At 47.9% G+C, this 17,310-nt stretch overlaps 1 pseudogene; it reads left to right on the plus strand.

The window, feature by feature from the left end:
* Positions 1–11,545: 11,545 nt before the first annotated feature.
* On the plus strand, positions 11,546–12,706 carry LOC147113789 (uncharacterized; annotated as a pseudogene).
* The last annotated feature ends 4,604 nt before the right edge of the window (positions 12,707–17,310 follow it).

Genomic DNA, 17,310 nt, shown 5'->3' on the forward strand with positions numbered 1-17,310 from the left:
CCTTCAATCACTTTGCTGATGATTGAGAGTAGACTGATGGGGCGGTAATTGGCCGGGTTGGATTTGTCCTGCTTTTTGTGGACAGGACATACCTGGGCAGATTTCCACATTGTCGGATAGATGCCAGTTGTTGTAGCTGTACTGGAACAGCTTGGCTAGAGGCGCGGCTAGTTCTGGAGCACAAGTCTTCAGTACAATAGCCGGGATGTTGTCGGGATGTAAGCCAGTACAAACACAAAATATACCACAGGCCTTATTGTAAAGTCTGTAGGTATTATGGCGAATTAATACACAGACTACAAGAGTAACTTTAACAGGACTTTACTATTCGAAGGTCAGGGCGAATCTGCCCAATAAATCCTGACACAGCACTTATATACCGGTGTGGTCACCGTCGGTATTACAGTATACAGCAGCCAAGATAAAGTAGTGCCACACCTAAAATAGTTCTCTTAAAGGTGGACGGTTATATACAATAGTTCTCTTAAAGGTAGAACAGTTACATACACTACACTTATGTAAATGTTTACATTGACAGCAATGTACATCCAGCATTAAACTGCTGGCATAACTACCTCCCCTGCCTGGCCAAGGAGCACTGAGGCCAAGTATAGCATCCCTAGTGATGCCCAGCTGAGGTGAGATAATTCAGCAGGGAACAGGGACTAAACCTAGGAACATGCTTCTCTGTATGGTTGAGTTTCATGCTGCAATTGGCCATTATGTCATTGAAGGAACATATAAGTTGGTCTTAATAATGACATTTTGGTGTGGTAAGGAGGAAGATGCTGAGTTCGCATAGGACTGTGCTGCACAATAACTGGCAAACCAAAGACCTTGACAATGTGATACTGCAAAACATTTTATAACATGCTGAGCTATTTAATTCATACCATAGTGTACAGATTCTCCAAGTTAATTTAATTTTTAGCATAGGGGACTACATACTATTTCCTGGACGTGCTGAGATTACGGTGAGCTGGATGAAGGTTCTGTACCTGTGCCTTCTGGCTGCTGTGCCATTTTCTCCTACGATGACCATGTGAAGGCTTGAATCGATGAGTGGTCTGATTTACCTAAGATAAATGAACAAACAGCATGCAATTTAACACAGTGAGACATATATTTCTCTACACAGTTCAATGTACAAAACAACAAAGATACAACTCACTTGCTCTCTAAACTTTAAATGAAGGGCCATTTACTGTAAACTCACACCACCCTGGCTAGTCTGGCACTAACTTTAATACCCAACAACCTTGAAACTGTTGGTTGTGAGCTGCCCAGAAAGGGGTTGCTGGCTATCTAACTCCCTTACTGCCTTGTGGGCTGTCTCAAACCTCTGCCCACCAAGCTGTCAATCACAGAAGACTCCAGCCAATCAGAGCTACGCCCTCTTCCTATTGTTTGCAGAAACAGCTGTCAATTAAAGTCAGTACCCCCAGGTTGGGGCCTGTCCTTTGAGTGGTGACCAGGACGCTTCGCACGAACCTGCCCAATTTTTATTTCTGTGGCGAAGGTGAAAATCACTCCCTTATGAGTAAAAGGAAATCCATTTAGCCAGACTAACCTACTTCACATTTCTGTCAATGAGATTGCTAAATGTTATTAACCGATTTTGAAAAAATAATCTTAAGCTTTAAAACCCATAGTGCAGGACAACACCAAGGTTAGTGGTTAGGTGCCACCATGTTTGGATTTTAAAAGCCTATAGAATTTCAAATCCCTCCATGGCCTCACCCCTCCCCATCTCTGTAATCTCCTTCAGCCCCACAACCCCCCGAGATATCTGCGCTCCTCTAATTCTGCCCTCTTGAGCATCCTCGATTATAATCGCTCAACCTTTGGTGGCCGTGTCTTCTGTTGCCTAGGCCCTAAGCTCTGGAATTCCCTGTGTAAACCTCTCTGCCTCGCTACCTCTGTTTCCGCCTTTAAGATGCTCCTTAAAACCTACCTCTTTGACCAAGCTTATGGCCACCTGCCCTCATTTCTCCTTGTAGCTCGGCATCAAATTGTTTGTCTTTCAATTCTCCTGTGAAGCACTTTGGGACATTTTACTATTTTAAAGGTGCTATATAACTACAAGTTGTTGTTGTTGTTGTAGAATGTCAGAGGAAGGGAAGGCTGAGGGAGGTGAGGAGTCCCACAGTTAATGTCCTGAGGAAGTGTAGCACTCAGTGTGATAAGTTTTGCTTCAACAGAATAAAGATATAAGGAATATGAATAGTTTATAGAACAGCATATTTGGAGCTCATTAGGAACAAGAGCAGCAATGGCCGTATTAATACAATAGCAAAATAGTGCGGATGCTGGAAATCTGAAATAACAACAGAAAGTGCTGGCAACACACAGCAGGTCAGGCAGCATCGAGGAGAGAGAAACAGAGTCAATGTTTCAGGTCGAACTCTTTGTTGTCAGAACTGATTCGTATTAATATTGATTAAAGAGAATAAGGCATGTTCCAATTAAGAGAGAGGTTGGAAGGAATACTTTGTTTCATCTTCACCAATATCATGCAAGTCATGATAGCATATTTTCAACTTCTCTTAGTCTTTATTCCAACAAATACACTTTACCATTAATAAACATAGCAATTAGCACTTTAAGAAGTCCATTTCAGAGCTGTGCTTTGACTCGGAATAGAAATAAACGACTGGGGAAAGGGGGAGAGGGTGGCAGTATTGATCAAAGATACTGTTACAGCACTAGAAAGGGATGATGTGCTTGAGGATTCAAAGACAGAATTTATTTGGTTAGAATTAAAGAACAATAAAGGAGCTATTATGCTGCTGGGTGTAGACTATAGGCAACCAAATGTTGGGAAGGGGATAGAGGAGCAAATTGGCAGAAAGGTGCAAGAACATTAGAGTAGTGATAATGTGGGACTTCAATTATCCTAATTTAAATTGGGAAAATAACAGTGCAAAGGGAAAAGATGGGGAGGAATTCCTGAAATGTATATGAGAACTTTCTTAATCAGTAGGTTTCCAGCCCAACGAGGAAGGAAGCAGTGCTGGATCTAGTTCTGGGGAATGAAGTGGGGCAAGTGGAGTATGTTTCAGTGAGAGAGCATTTGGGAAACAGTGATCACAATATCATTAGGTTTAGAGTTTACAGAAAAGGACCAAGAAAAATAAAATGTGAAAATATTCAACTGGAGGAGGGCTCATTTCAATGAGTTGAAAAGGGATCTGGCCCAGATGGATTGGAATCAATGATTGGCAGGTAAAACAGTAAGGCCTAGAAATTCGGTGACGCCAGCTCGCCTGGGCGCCAGAATTACCGCTGTGAACGGAGCCGCTTGCGCCATCCCAATATTCAGTTTCAGCGTCCCAAACGGAAGCGGGGCGCTGCTCGAGGCGCCCCGCATCCCTCTTGGGGCGCTGCAACTGAATATCGCAGCGCAACGTGCCGCTGCAGGCCTTCCTCCCCTTCTTAAAGGGGAGGGGCCTGCACCAGCGCGATCGGAGATCGCGAGTGCCGGCAAAAGAGCCCGGCACCGAGGAGAAGGGCCGGGCTCTTGGGACACAGCCAGCACTGCCCGGGGGGGGCTCAGGAGGCCGGGGACGGCGGCGCGAGGAGGTGCTGGCAGGCGGCCAGAAAAAAAAATGGCCGCCCCGCACCTCCCCTTTAATTAGCGCCACTACCGCCGCAGGTAGGCCCCCCTGAACTGGTCGCAAATTGCGACCAGCGTTACAGCGGGGGGCGTGACCAAGTATCGTGATTGGGGCGGTAGCGGGGCGCTGCGCACACCGATGATGTCATCGGTGGCGGCGCAGCGCTACAGGCTAACGCCGCCATTAGCGCCCCGCTAAATTTCGCGGGAGGCGTGGCCAGTGGCGCTAAACCCACTAAGTGCACTCTTTGGGCGCTAACTGGTGGCACAGCCCACCGAATTTCTAGGCCTAAATGTGCAATGGGAAGCCTTCAAATAGGTGATAGTTCGGGTACAGACTAGACATTCCCACAAGGGGGAAAAGAAGGGCATCCAAAGCTAGTGCTCCCTGTATGACGAAAGATATAGGGGGAAAAATTGGGTTGCTTTGCGCCTCCCGTTAGCGCCCTAAGAGGGCGCTAATGGGGCGCAAAGCAACAAGCACCCGGGCGCAGCGCAACCCACGCCTCCCGCGAAATTCAGTGGGAGGTTAGTGGTGGCGCTAACCAGTAGCACCCCATGGCATTGCGCCACCTGCAATGACATCATCGCCTTGCACAGCGCCCCATTCGCACCCCGGCCGCAACCTTCGGGAGCGACCCCTGACTTACCACCGGACACTATGTCCGACGGGGTCTGGGGGGCCTACCTGTGGTCGGGGAGGTGCTTTTTAAAGGCAAGGTGCGGGGCAGCCATTTTTGTTGCTGGTGAAGAGATCATAAAGTCTCTGTTTGAAGAATGGACTCAATCGAGAATATTTTTGTGGACTTTATGGGCTGAGGGTGTTTTCCCTGTGGTGGGATTGCCCTGTACAGATGCGTGGGGGATTGGTTTGTTAAATCTCCAGAGAACACATGGCAGTTGGCAGTGACAAAAGAACTGTCAGTCATCCAGGATGTATGGGTTCGCCCAACAGTCCTGGAAAAAGGAAGGGGGCCATTGAACTTGAACTTATTAGAAAGCCACTCTAATATGCAAAAGCACTTCGCACTTCCATCTCAGAAGAGAAGCAGAACAATGAACCCACTAGCCTCAGCCAGCCGAAGAGGAGCTAGTTTTTCCCAACACAAAGACCAAAGATTTGTCCCAGACTTAGGGCCATTAATCCAATCACGGAATACTCATGGGTCCGATGATGAGCCATCACTGATTAAGCACCGGAGTGCTTAGAAACAAAAGGATTTTAAAGATTGGCGGGGAAGATAGGGGTAGCCAGACTCCTATAAAGATAGATTCTTTTCCACCATTCTTTCTCTCTCTCTCTTGCTCTGTCGCTCCACCAAGATGGACCTAACAAGAAGTACCAGAGGAAGAAGCCGCTGAGCGAAGCGATCAGGACCGACTGTGTGTGATGGTAAGCATGGTCTCGAGTGTCCCAAACCGGTAACCAGATATCCCAGGTAAGCTGGGTGAGGTGTAAGGGGCTCAGAGTTTTTCTCAGAAGTGAAGATTTTGGGCTATTCCGAGGGTGGGAGCTTCATTTGGTTCAGCCAGGTGAAGGGGTTTATGCGACTGGGTAATTCGTTGGTAGGGGTGGAATTAGAGTCCACCATAGCAACAAGAGAATTACTGCTTGTTATAGTCCCCAGTTGTGTACTGTATGTATGTTGTTTGTAACCTGGATTTTATTCTCCACAGAGACAGTGATTTCATTTAGTAGTGCATGTTTTAACCAGTGTATGTTAGACCAAATAAATATAAGTTTGATTGTTCACCGAAGCATTCCTGTCCGTGACTTATTCCATTTACATTCTGAATAATAATTCCCGGGTATAGAACTTTCGTAAGGCGGGGGCGATTCGAACCGTTCGTCTAGCAATTGGGCTAGGATCAAAAACTGCTTACACTGGCCGCCTGCCAGCACCTGCCTGCACTCCCGTCCCGGCCTCTTGAACGCCGCCCCCCCCTGCCCTGCGGAGTGCCGGCTCGCTCGAAGAGCCCGGCAACTTCTGAGTGCTGGGCTCCTTTGCGAGCAGATCCCCGGGGGCCCAGCTGGGCCCCGGGTCATGCTGTGCAAGGCCCCTCCCCTTTAAGAAGGGGAAGCAGGCCTGCAATACCGTGGCGTGACGTGCCACAGCGGGTGATGCTGCGGCACATAGCACCGCGATATTGACTCACAGCGCCCCAAGAGGGATGCGGGGCACTTCCAGTAGCACCCCGCTTCCCTTTTGGGGTGCAATCACTCAATTTCTGGCGCGGGGGTGCTAATTTTTCCAGGGCACTAAAAGTAGATTCAGTAGAGAACCAAGCTGAATACAAAAAGTATAGGGGAGAGTGTATAAGAATAGATTAATGGGTAACATAAAAGGGAACCCAGAAGTCTTTTATAAACATTTAAATATTAAAAGGGTAGTTAAAGGAAGGATGGGGCTGATTAGGGGCCAAAAAGGAAATCTTCTTGTGGAGGCAGAGGGCATGACTGAGGTACTAAATGTATATTTTTCATCTGTGTTCACTGGAGAAGTGGATGCTACCAATGTCATAGTAAAGGAGGAGGTAGTATAGAAGTTGGATAGGATAAAAAATAGAATAAAAAGTACTTAAAAGGATGGCAGCGCTCAAAATAGAAAAGTCACCCGGTCTGGATGGGATGAATTCTAGATTGCTGAGGGAATAAGGGTGGAACTTGCGACGGCTCTGGCCACAATCTTCCTTCGACATAGGAGTGGTGCCAGAGGACTGGAGGATTGCAAATGTTGCACCCCTGTTCAAAAAAAGTGGGGAGGGATAAAAGTGGCACCTTCCAGCCATTCAGCCGAACATCAGTGGTAGGGAAACTGATAGAGACATTAATTTGAAACAAAATTAATTGGCGCTAGGAAAAATATAGATTAGAAAATAAAAGTCAGCATGGAATGGTTAAAGGTAAATCATGTTTGACTAACTTGATTGAGTTCTTTGATGAAGTAGTGGAGAGTGTTGATGAGGGCAGTGCAGTTGATGTCATGTATATGGACTTTCAAAAGGTGTTTGATAAAGTACCACATAATACACTTGTTAGCAAAATTGAAGCTCAGACGATTAAAAGGGCAGTGGCTGCATGGTTACAAAATTGGCTAAGAGAAAGAAAGCAGAGAGTGGTGGTGAACGTTTCTTTTCAGATTGGAGGGAATTATACAGTGGTGTTCCCCACGGGTAGGTGCTGGGACCACTGCTCTTTTTGATATATAATGGGCCAGAAATTCGCGGCCAAAGGCGTGAGTGCGCTCGGGGTACTCACGCATCTGGCCATTGGAAATGCCGGCGTTCAGCATGAACAGCGCATGCGGGGAACGCCGGCATTTCCAGACCTCGAGCGCGTGCGACTGCACAGGCAGCGCTTGCGCAGTGAACTTCGTAGATTTCATTCATGAAATCCGTGAGGGTAAGTCTTCAGAAGTTACACTTGAAAAAAGCAAGTGTAAAGTGGTTCATTGGCTGCGGAGGAAGAAACATTTTATCGTGGAGCTTCTGAAATGCAATATTTTTGTTTGGGAAAGGGAGGGACGTTATTTTAAGAAATTTTAAGTAAGTTTTAAAGTTAACATTTTTTTTTTTAAAGGGTTTTCAGAACGGTAGGTAGAAGGAGCAATTGTGGCTGTGTGAATGGAATGTGAGAATGAGTTATGTATGTATGTCCACATATATTCCTTTACGTATATGTATGTATGTTTTATATTCCTTTACTAATGTGTATGAATGTATGTTTTTAATTATGATTTTCCAATAAGTTGCTTTCTCTGAAAGTCATAATTAAATAATACATTCATACACATAAGTAAAGGAATATATACATAACACGCAAAGGAATATATACAGACATACATACTTTCAGAAGCTCCACGATAAGAAATATCTTCCTCCGCAGCCTCTGGAGCAACTGTACCCATGCTTTTTTCATGTGTAAGTTGTAAGGACTTGACCTCACTGAAAGCAGTAATGAAAGCGGCGAATTATACTGCGCACGCGCTGCCTGTGCAGTCGCACGCGTTCTGCCTCTGAACCCCTTCGTTCAGAGGACAGGAAATGCCGGTTTTCCCCAAAAGCACTGTGCATGCTGAAAACTGGCATTTCATCCGGCCAGATGCGTAAGTACCCCGACCGTACTCGCGCAGTTGGAAGGGAATTACTGGGCCAACATTTTACATGTCAATAAAATGAAAAATTTAACAATTGCACGATTTGCCCCCTCGCATCTGCGACTGAGGGTCCAAGGAGGTGCATTGCGCAAGAGGTCATCATCGTACGTATCCTCACACTGTTCCCTTTGGGGAACTGTATGAAGTGGTGGAAGGATTTATGGCCGTGATTAACGCTCATTCCGTGACCGTGACCGTAACCATCTTTGAACCAGCCATTAGGGTGGTTAGTCCTATGGCGGGAGGGTTTTACGGGCTCCCACAACCCATCTGAGGGGGGGGGCCACCAACACCCACGGTCGCAAGTATCCCGCTGGATGTCCACCCAGAATTTAAAGTTGGAGCTCCGACTCCACTTGCCGGGGCTGTCTGGAGTGGGGTTCAAAACCCTACTCCTTCTGGCCCAGCAGCGGGGATGCTTACTGCTACGCAAAAGGCCCACTCCGCACAAAAGGTGACACCCATACGTTTCCTGCGCCTTTTCCCTCCCCGTGACTGGAGCCCTATGCTGCCATTTCACGTTGCTAATTGGATTGGGCCTTTGTCATAGTGGTAGGATCCCCGCCGCTGGGCCAGATCAGGGTAGGGTTTCGAACCCCGCTCCAGACAGTCCCGGCAAGTGGAGTCGGAGCTCCGGCTCTAAATTCTGGGTTGACATCCAGTGGGATATTTGCGTCCGTGGGTGTGGGTGGCCCCCCCTCCTTCTATAGCTTGTGGGAGCCCGTAAAACCCTCCCGCCATAGGACTAACCGCCCTAATGGCTGGTTCAAAGATGGTTACGGTCACGGAATGAGCGTTAATCACGGTCATAAATCATTCCACCACTTCATACAGTTCCCCAAAGGGAACAGTGTGAAGACACGTATGACGACGACATTGCTAAATAAATAAATGGAATTAAAAAAATTCTTTTAGGGCTTTTAAAAGTCTTTAAATTGCTTTAATTCTCTTTAAAACTACTTCAGATTACTCAAAATAATGTAAACTTTTTAAAAAGTTTATAAAAGTTACCAAATCTTCAAAACAATTCCAAAAACCTATTTAAACTGCTGCTTTGCATGTAGAAATGCTTAGCAGCTTGACAGATACATTGGGGGCGTGTCCAGTGAAACTGAGACCTCAAGGGGCGTGTCTCACTTACACTGCACGCTCCTGGCTTCGCGCTGGCTGCACTCCCGGGCGGCGTGACGTCACACGCTGCCCGGGATTCTTCTTTTTCATTCACCAAGTCCAGGCGTCCCTGGAGCTGATCGTCAGTAGCGCGGGGTAAGTGTAAATACGGGGCTTGCACGCGCTGCAAGCCCCGTTCTGGAATTTCTGGGCCATTAATGACCTGGACCTGGGTATTATAGCAGTCGACGCAGACTTCATGGATTTTTAACCCCTATTAAAAACTGGACAGGCTGTTTGGTGGGGGTGTGGGGGTGGGGGGGAGCAGTGTAAAACCCACTCAAGCTGGAGATGACTCATTCGTATGGAAACGAACTGTCCTGGGAACAGTGGCCCGAGAGGCCCACTCCCAAGTCTTGATTAACAAGGCTGATGACTCATTGTTCTAGTCAAGATGAACTCATTAAGTTAATCGGCGGGAAGATCGACAAGAGATCAAAAACCATTTCAAACCATTCAAGAGTTCAAAAACCCATTCCCCCAGGCCATGTGTCCATTAAAGCCACAGGCAATGGTTTGTGTATTGGAGGGGTATTAAAAAGAGCAGTTTGGATAGCTCGCTCTCTCTCTCTCCTGCCCTCCACACAACGTAACATCAAGAAGAGCTGAGCCTTGCTCTTCCAACTGAGACGAACGTCTACTAAGGCTGGGACTTGCATGCTGCAAGGCCGGTACGGAACCAGGTAGCCGAGATGTACGGGAGGAAGCTGCAAGCAAGATAAAAGGGGCAATCTAGGTGAGCATTGTCAAGCCTACACACCCATAAGATCACTTAGCTGTGTGAGGGGGTGCCTGTATGTTCCTACCAAACCAGAGGGGGTTTAGCGTTGGAAGGGTCCTGTGATAGTTTAGTTCATGGGAGGGTGTTTTTTGGCCATGGTAAGTCAGCACGGCAGGGGCTTGTTGGACAAGTCAGGGTTGTACTGTTTTAAACTGTACTGTTGTGTTCACACCACTTGTACTGTATGTGAGTGGAGTGGCTTTTGTTAACCATAATAAACACTGTATGGGTGAGCCCGAAAACGCTGTCCGTGTTCAAATCTTTCCTCAGTAATCCCTATCATCCAGAACTTGTAGTAAGGGGGTTTGCGTGCTCACTATGGGCAGGGCAAAACCACTTACAATAATTGGCGATTGCGGCAGGGGCCATAGGAAATTGGCCACTGCAAAAACCGGTTACAGATTTGGCGACTGCGGCAGGACGGGGCGGTAAGGAGGTGCAGTCGGGTCCCACGGCGTGGGGTGCCGTGGATGCCTCCCTACTCGCCGACCACGAGCTGCAAGAGGCCCCGATGGGAGAGGTCTTAAATGGGGTGCTTGTTAATGCGGCAGGGAACACTGTAAATATTTTGTAAATAACCAAAACCAGATCCGTGAAGGAAAACCCTCTCACAGAGCAGAACTGTTTTGCTTTTGTTTTGCTAGGGAACCAAAGGAGATCGGAGGAACAAAGGGATATGGATATTGTACTTGTATTCCTAATGATGATCGGAACTGGCAGCATGGAAACAGGAGACACCGAGGTGTCCCTCCTCTACAGCTGCACAGGAGGGAATGGGCCTACCGTGACACAGCGGAGTAGGACAGGGGACACTGATGGAATGGCCACTTACTTCCACGAGGGAAGGTGGCCAGGGTGGCTGGGATCGAACTCGACTCGGTACTCCGGCAGCGAGGGTTTCACGTATGGAGAAGCTTCCATACTGTGTCCCAAACTGCAGGTCACAGCCACACGGTTTAGGGTGACTGAGGGGAAACGCGTCTGTCTAAGATGTGAGGGACACATTCCCTTGGGACGGTGGTGGTGGTTAAAGAAGTTGGGCCAGGCCAAGGGTAACAGTTCCACGGACTGGGAGAAACTGGGGGACGATACGTACCGACAGGTAATGGGGGTGAGGGCGGGAGTAGAAATGTGCTGGAATAAATGGTGGAAAGAGGAACAGGGAATTTACGTGTGTATGTGGGGGTCGGAACTGTCTGCCCGGCAGGTGTGTTGATTGCCTTCTTGCGGCAGTGGCAGGATTCCGGGGCCGGGATCAGATGGGATCAGAGTGGGGACTCCTGCATGATCCCAGACCCTCCCAACACAGTAAATTCCACAGAACTGGTAGCACACAAGAGGAAGCCCCTGCCCACAGCCCCACTGGTACAGGAAACAAAGGGACCACACCGGGACCGAGGAATGGGTTGGTGTTAGTCCCGACCGGCAAGCTCTTGTACCACGACGTTCACTACGAAGTCGCGTCGGTCATTCTTAAATTTAACCCGGGCACAGCTGCCCCGGTGGTGTCCGGTAGAAATGGAAAAATTATATGAGGCCCCGTTGAAGGAAATGTTCTGACAATTTTATGAATTAAGTTACGGGGACGCGAATCGGGAAAGTCTGTACGATTTAACGATAAACCATCGCATTGGTTCGGGGAGACATAGACGTGGGGTATTTAATGATCCAGCTACAGCCTTCAGCATGGGCACGTCCATTATCAACAGTATGGACGATGCACAGTTGCAGATGCAGGTCAACACCTTAAGGGACCAGCTGCGAAAGATACTGCGGGAGGGTAACGAGCTAGAGGGGTCGGAGTTACGGGAGGATCAGGCTATGACTATACATTTAAAGGAAGTCATAGCCGAGCTGGAGGCACATGCTCAGACAATCAACAGTTTGATCAGGGAGGATCAGAATGCCTCGGCGCAGGCAGCGATAAACGATGCGTGTGTGTTGTACGGTGCATGCCTGCTGAACAAAGGGTGCAGTAATTTGGAGGACCTACAGCAAGGTCGCGTCCCTTCGTGGGTCAGTAACCGGCACCTCACTACGCTCAGCCCGTACAAAAATTTAATGAGCCCGTGCCAACTCCGACTGGCGTCAGAGGCATACCCGGTCCCAGTTGACTGTGGCCAGTCCAGCCACACTGTAATGGGGATTGTACTCCGGATGCCAGTAATGGGCGGGTCACCGTGGCCAGCGCCGGTATACCGAGTAGAGAATATTGGCGTCCTAAGGGACGGGGTGCACGTGCGACATCATGGGGCCCCACCGTTTGTTGTAAAGTGGGAGAACGCCATGACCGGCACTGACCTCAATGGATGCCGGAGCAGGGGCGCGCACATGGTGTTGTGTCCTCAGCATTTGAATGCGTTTAATCGGCCGGTGTGCGGGTTTGAATCAGAGGGTGCAGAGCCCATTAATTGCACCATGGAGGTGATGGCCCAAAGCCACGTTCCACCCCAGGTAGCATATGCGGGCAGAGGGACGTACTGCATCACGACAAGCGTGGACCAGTACCGGGTACACAACGGCACTTGGTGCCCGGTCACCGATAAGACTTTCTGCTTCAAACCCCGTACAGAAGTTCAGGTGGCTCAAGAGCGCATCATTCCCATTCCAGAGCCCACTACGGTAAACTTAACAGTGAACGACATGGTACAGGACCTGCAACAATACGTAACACGGTTTGGGTATGAAATTCCTCCTCTGCCCGAACACCTCACTAAATTAATAAAGGAAGTTGAACTCTCCCAAAAGCATTTCTATACCCTTGAGCAATGGAACAGGGAAATGGGGAATGAGATCTCCGAACTGGTTTCTCCGTCATGGTGGGACATCAGCCTGAATATCGAGATTCCCCCATGGATTCATGTGATTTCTCGCGTGATTGTAGTAGTTTATTGTGTGTTAGTGTTTTACCTTCTCCGGTTATCATGCAGAAAGCGAAGTAAAATACTCAGAAACCGGTGGCAAGCTTTGATTAAAGAATAGCCCAGAGTTGACTGTCTGTTTGTATATACACCTGTAACTGTGATGTGATTTGTTGCATAAAGTGTGAGATACAGGACCCTGGGGTAAAATTTGATGTACGGTTTGGTTGGGATATACAGTACGCCTCCCGCAGCGGAAGAGCCCCGAGACCAGAGAGGCAGCGGACCTGCGAGGGAGCACCAGAGGCGGCAGAGGTACTTAAAGAGCAGCCTGAGGCAGCGAGGCCCAGAGCCCCGAGACTGGAGAGGCAGCGGACCTGTGAGGGATCACTCGAGGCGGCAGAGGTACTTAAAGAGCAGCCCGAGGCAGCGAAGCCCAGAGCCCCGAGACCGGAGAGGCAGTGGACCTGCGAGGGATCACCAGAGGCCCGACCAAGACAGGTGCCGGGAGAGAGGTAAAAAGTAATCCAAGTGTGACATCACCAGGAAGCAGGTAAGTGATTGGTTGGTGAGTATTTCTTTTATTACAAGCTTAAATTCTGCAGTTTATATTTCCTTGGGTCTCTGTGGTGTAGTGGGGACATTTGGTAAATAAGCACCCTAGAGTATATCTTTAACTGGTGGTATTGAGTTAATTTAAATTAATTGAAGGGGTAAGTCATGCCAGGAGAGCCCAGCCCCGTGTTGTGCTCCTCTTGCTCTATGTGGGAATTCAGGGACGCTGCCGGTGTCCCTGATGACCACGTGTGCCAGAAATGCATCCAGCTGCAGCTACTAACAGGCCGTATTGAGGCGCTGGAGCTGCGGATGGATGGGTTGTGGAGCATTCATGATGCTGAGAGGGTCGTGGATTACACGTTTGATGAGTTGGTCACGCCGCAGGGTAGGGCTGCACAGGCAGAAGGGAAATGGGTGACCACCAGGCGGAGCAGTAGAAGCAGGCAGGTAGTGCAGAAGACCCCTGTGGCCATCCCCCTTTCAAACAGGTATACCAATTTGGATACTGTTGAGGGGGATGACTCACCAGGGGAAGGCAGCAGCAGCCAACTTCCTGGTGCCGGGGGTGTTGCTGCTGCTCAGGAAGGGAGGAAAAAGAGTGGGAGAGCAATAGTGGTAGGGGAGTCTATCGTAAGGGGAACAGATAGATGGTTCTGTGGCCGTAGACGTGACTCCAGGATGGTTTGTTGCCTCCCTGGTGCCAGGGTCAAGGATGTCACTGAACGGCTGCAGGGCATTCTGAAAGGGGAGGGTGAACAGGCAGAGGTCGTGGTTCACATTGGGACCAACGACATAGGTAGGAAGAGGGATGAGGTCCTGCAACAAGAATTTAGGGAGCTAGGTAGCAGATTAAAGAGCAGGACCTCAAAGGTTGTAATCTCTGGATTACTCCCGGTGCCACGTGCTAGTGAGTATAGGAATAGGAGGATAGAGCAGATGAATGCGTGGCTAAAGAGTTGGTGCAGGAGGGAGGGCTTTAGTTTCCTGGATCACTGGGCCTGCTTCTGGGAAAGATGGGACTTGTACAAGTCGGACGGGTTGCACCGGAACCAGAGCGGGACAAATATCCTTGCGGGGAGGTTTGCTAGCACTGTTCGGGGGGGTTTAAACTAAAATGGCAGGGGGTTGGGAACCTGAGCAGGGAGACAGAGGAAAGGAAAACAGGGATAAAAGCAAAAGATAGGAAGGAGAAAAACAAAAGTGGCAGTCAGAGAAATCAATGGTTTAAATCAAACGTGGCCACAGTAAATAATAATTCTAATAGGTCTAAGAGCGTTAAAAAAACAAGCCTGAAGGCTTTGTGTCTTAATGCGAGGAGCATTTGTAATAAGGTGGATGAATTGGCTGCGCAAATAGAGGTAAACGAATATGATTTGGTAGGGATTACAGAAACGTGGCTCAAGGATGGCCAAGACTGGGAACACAACATCCAGGGGTATTCGATATTCAGGAAAGATAGGCAAAAAGGAAAGGGAGGTGGGGTAGCATTACTGGTTAAAGAAGGGATTAATACAATTGTAATGAAGGATATGAGCTCTGATGATGTGGAATCTGTATGGGTAGAATTGAGAAATACTAAGGGGAAAAAAACATTAGTGGGAGTGGTATATAGACCTCCAAACAGTAAGGTGGAGGTTGGGGATGGCATTAAAAGGGAAATTAAAGAAGTGTGCAATAAGGGCACAGCAGTCATCATGGGTGACTTTAATCTACATATAGATTGGGCCAACCAAATTAGTAACAATACTGTGGAGGAGGAATTCCTGGAGTGTTTACGGGATGGTTTCCTGGACCAATATGTCGAGGAACCAACCAGAGATCAGGCCATCTTAGACTGGGTATTATGTAACGAGAAAGGATTAATTAGCAATCTTGTTTTACGAGGCCCCTTGGGTCGGAGCAATCATAATATGATCGAATTCTTCATTAAGATGGAGAATGAAGTAGTTGACTCAGAGACAAGGGACCTCAATTTAAATAAAGGAAACTACGATGGTCTGAGGAGCGAGTTGGGTAGGATTGAGTGGGGAATGGCGCTCAAAGGGTTGACGGTGGATAGGCAATGGCATACATTCAAAGACCGAATGGATGAGCTACAGAATTTGTTCATCCCAGTTTGGCATAAAAATAAAACAAAAAAGGTGACTCAACCGTGACTAACAAGGGAAATTAGGGATAGCATAAGATCAAAGGAGAGGATATATAAATTGGCTAGAAAAAGCAATAATCCTGAGGATTGGGAGCAGTTTAGGAGTCAACAAAGGAGGACAAAGGGATTAATTAAGAAAGGGAAAATAGAATATGAGAGTAAGCTAGCTGGGAACATAAAAACTGACTGTAAAAGCTTTTATAGATATGTGAAGAGAAAAAGATTGGTGAAGTCAAGCGTAGGTCCCTTACAGTCAGAATCAGGGGAATTTATAATGGGAAACAAGGAAATGGCATGCCAACTATATACATGCTTTGGTTCTGTCTTCACAAAGGAGGACACAAATAACCTCCCAGAGATGCCGGGGAACATAGGGTCTGATGAAAGAGAGGAACTGAAAGAAATCAGTATTTGTAGGAAAATGGTGTTAGGAAAATTGATGGGACTGAAGGCCGATAAATCCCCAGGGCCTGATGGTCTACATCCCAGGGTACTTAAGGAAGTGGCCCTAGAGATAGTAGATGCATTACTGGTCATCTTCCAGAACTCGATAAACTCTGGAACGGTACCCATGAATTGGAGGGTAGCTAATGTTACCCCACTATTCAAAAAAGGTGGTAGAGAAAAAGCGGGGAATTATAGACCGGTAAGCCTGACATCGGTAGTGGGGAAAATGGTAGAGTCTATTATAAGAGATGTAATAGCAGAGCACTTGGAAAGCAGTGACAGGATCGGACAAAGTCAACATGGATTTACAAAAGGTAAATCATGCTTGACTAATCTACTGGAATTTTTTGAGGATGTAACTGGTAAAATAGATAGGGGAGAACCAGTGGATGTGGTGTATTTGGACTTTCAGAAGGCTTTCGATAAGGTCCCACACAAGAGATTAGCGTGCAAAATTAAGGCACATGGGATTGGGGGCAAGGTATTGACTTGGATAGAGAACTGGTTGGCGGACAGAAGGCAAAGAGTTGGAATAAACGGGTCGTTTTCCGAGTGGCAGGCAGTGACTAGTGGGGTACCGCAAGGATCGGTCCTAGGACCCCAGCTGTTCACAATATATATTAATGATCTGGACGAGGGAATTGGATGTAATATCTCCAAATTTGCAGATGACACAAAGCTGGGCGGGAGGGTAAGCTGCGAGGAGGATGTCGGGAAACTCCAGTACGATTTGGACAGGTTGGGTGATTGGGCAGAAACATGGCAAATGCACTATAATGTGGATAAATGTGAGGTTATCCACTTTGGTGGCAAAAACAGGAAGGCAGATTATTATTTGAATGGCAAAAGATTGGGAGAAGAGGAAGTGCAAAGAGACCTGGGTGTCCTTGTGCACCAGTCGCTGAAGGTAAGCATGCAGGTGCAGCAGGTGGTTAAGAAGGCAAATGGTATGTTGGCCTTCGTAGCAAGAGGGTTTGAGTACAGGAGCAAGGATGTCTTGCTACATTTGTACAGGGCCTTGGTGAGACCGCACCTTGAGTATTGTGTGCAGTTTTGGTCACCTGAGGAAGGACGTTCTTGCCATGGAGGGAGTGCAGCGAAGATTCACCAGGCTGATACCTGCGATGGCAGGAATGACGTATGAGAAGAGATTGTGTTGATTGGGCTTATACTCACTGGAGTCTAGAAGATTGAGAGGGGATCTCATCGAAACGTATAAAATTCTGTCAGGTCTGGACAGACTAGATGCAGGAAGGATGTTTCTGATGGCCGGGTAGTCCAGAACCAGGGGTCATAGTCTAAGGATAAGGGGTAAGCCTTTTAGGACTGAAATGAGGAGGAATTTCTTCACCCAGAGAGTGGTGAACCTGTGGAATTCTCTGCCACAGAGGGCGGTGGAGGCTAGTTCATTAAATATATTCAAGAAAGAGTTGGATATATTTCTTGAGGCTAAAGGGATCAAGGGATATGGGGAAAAGGCAGGGACAGGGTACTGAATTTGGATGATCAGCCATGATCACATTGAATGGCGGAGCAGGCTCGAAGGGCCGAATGGCCTACTCCTGCTCCTA

Source organism: Somniosus microcephalus, chromosome 8 (assembly GCF_052327205.1).
Source record: "Somniosus microcephalus isolate GS21.2 chromosome 8, FLI_Smic_1.0, whole genome shotgun sequence".
NCBI lineage: Eukaryota > Metazoa > Chordata > Chondrichthyes > Squaliformes > Somniosidae > Somniosus > Somniosus microcephalus.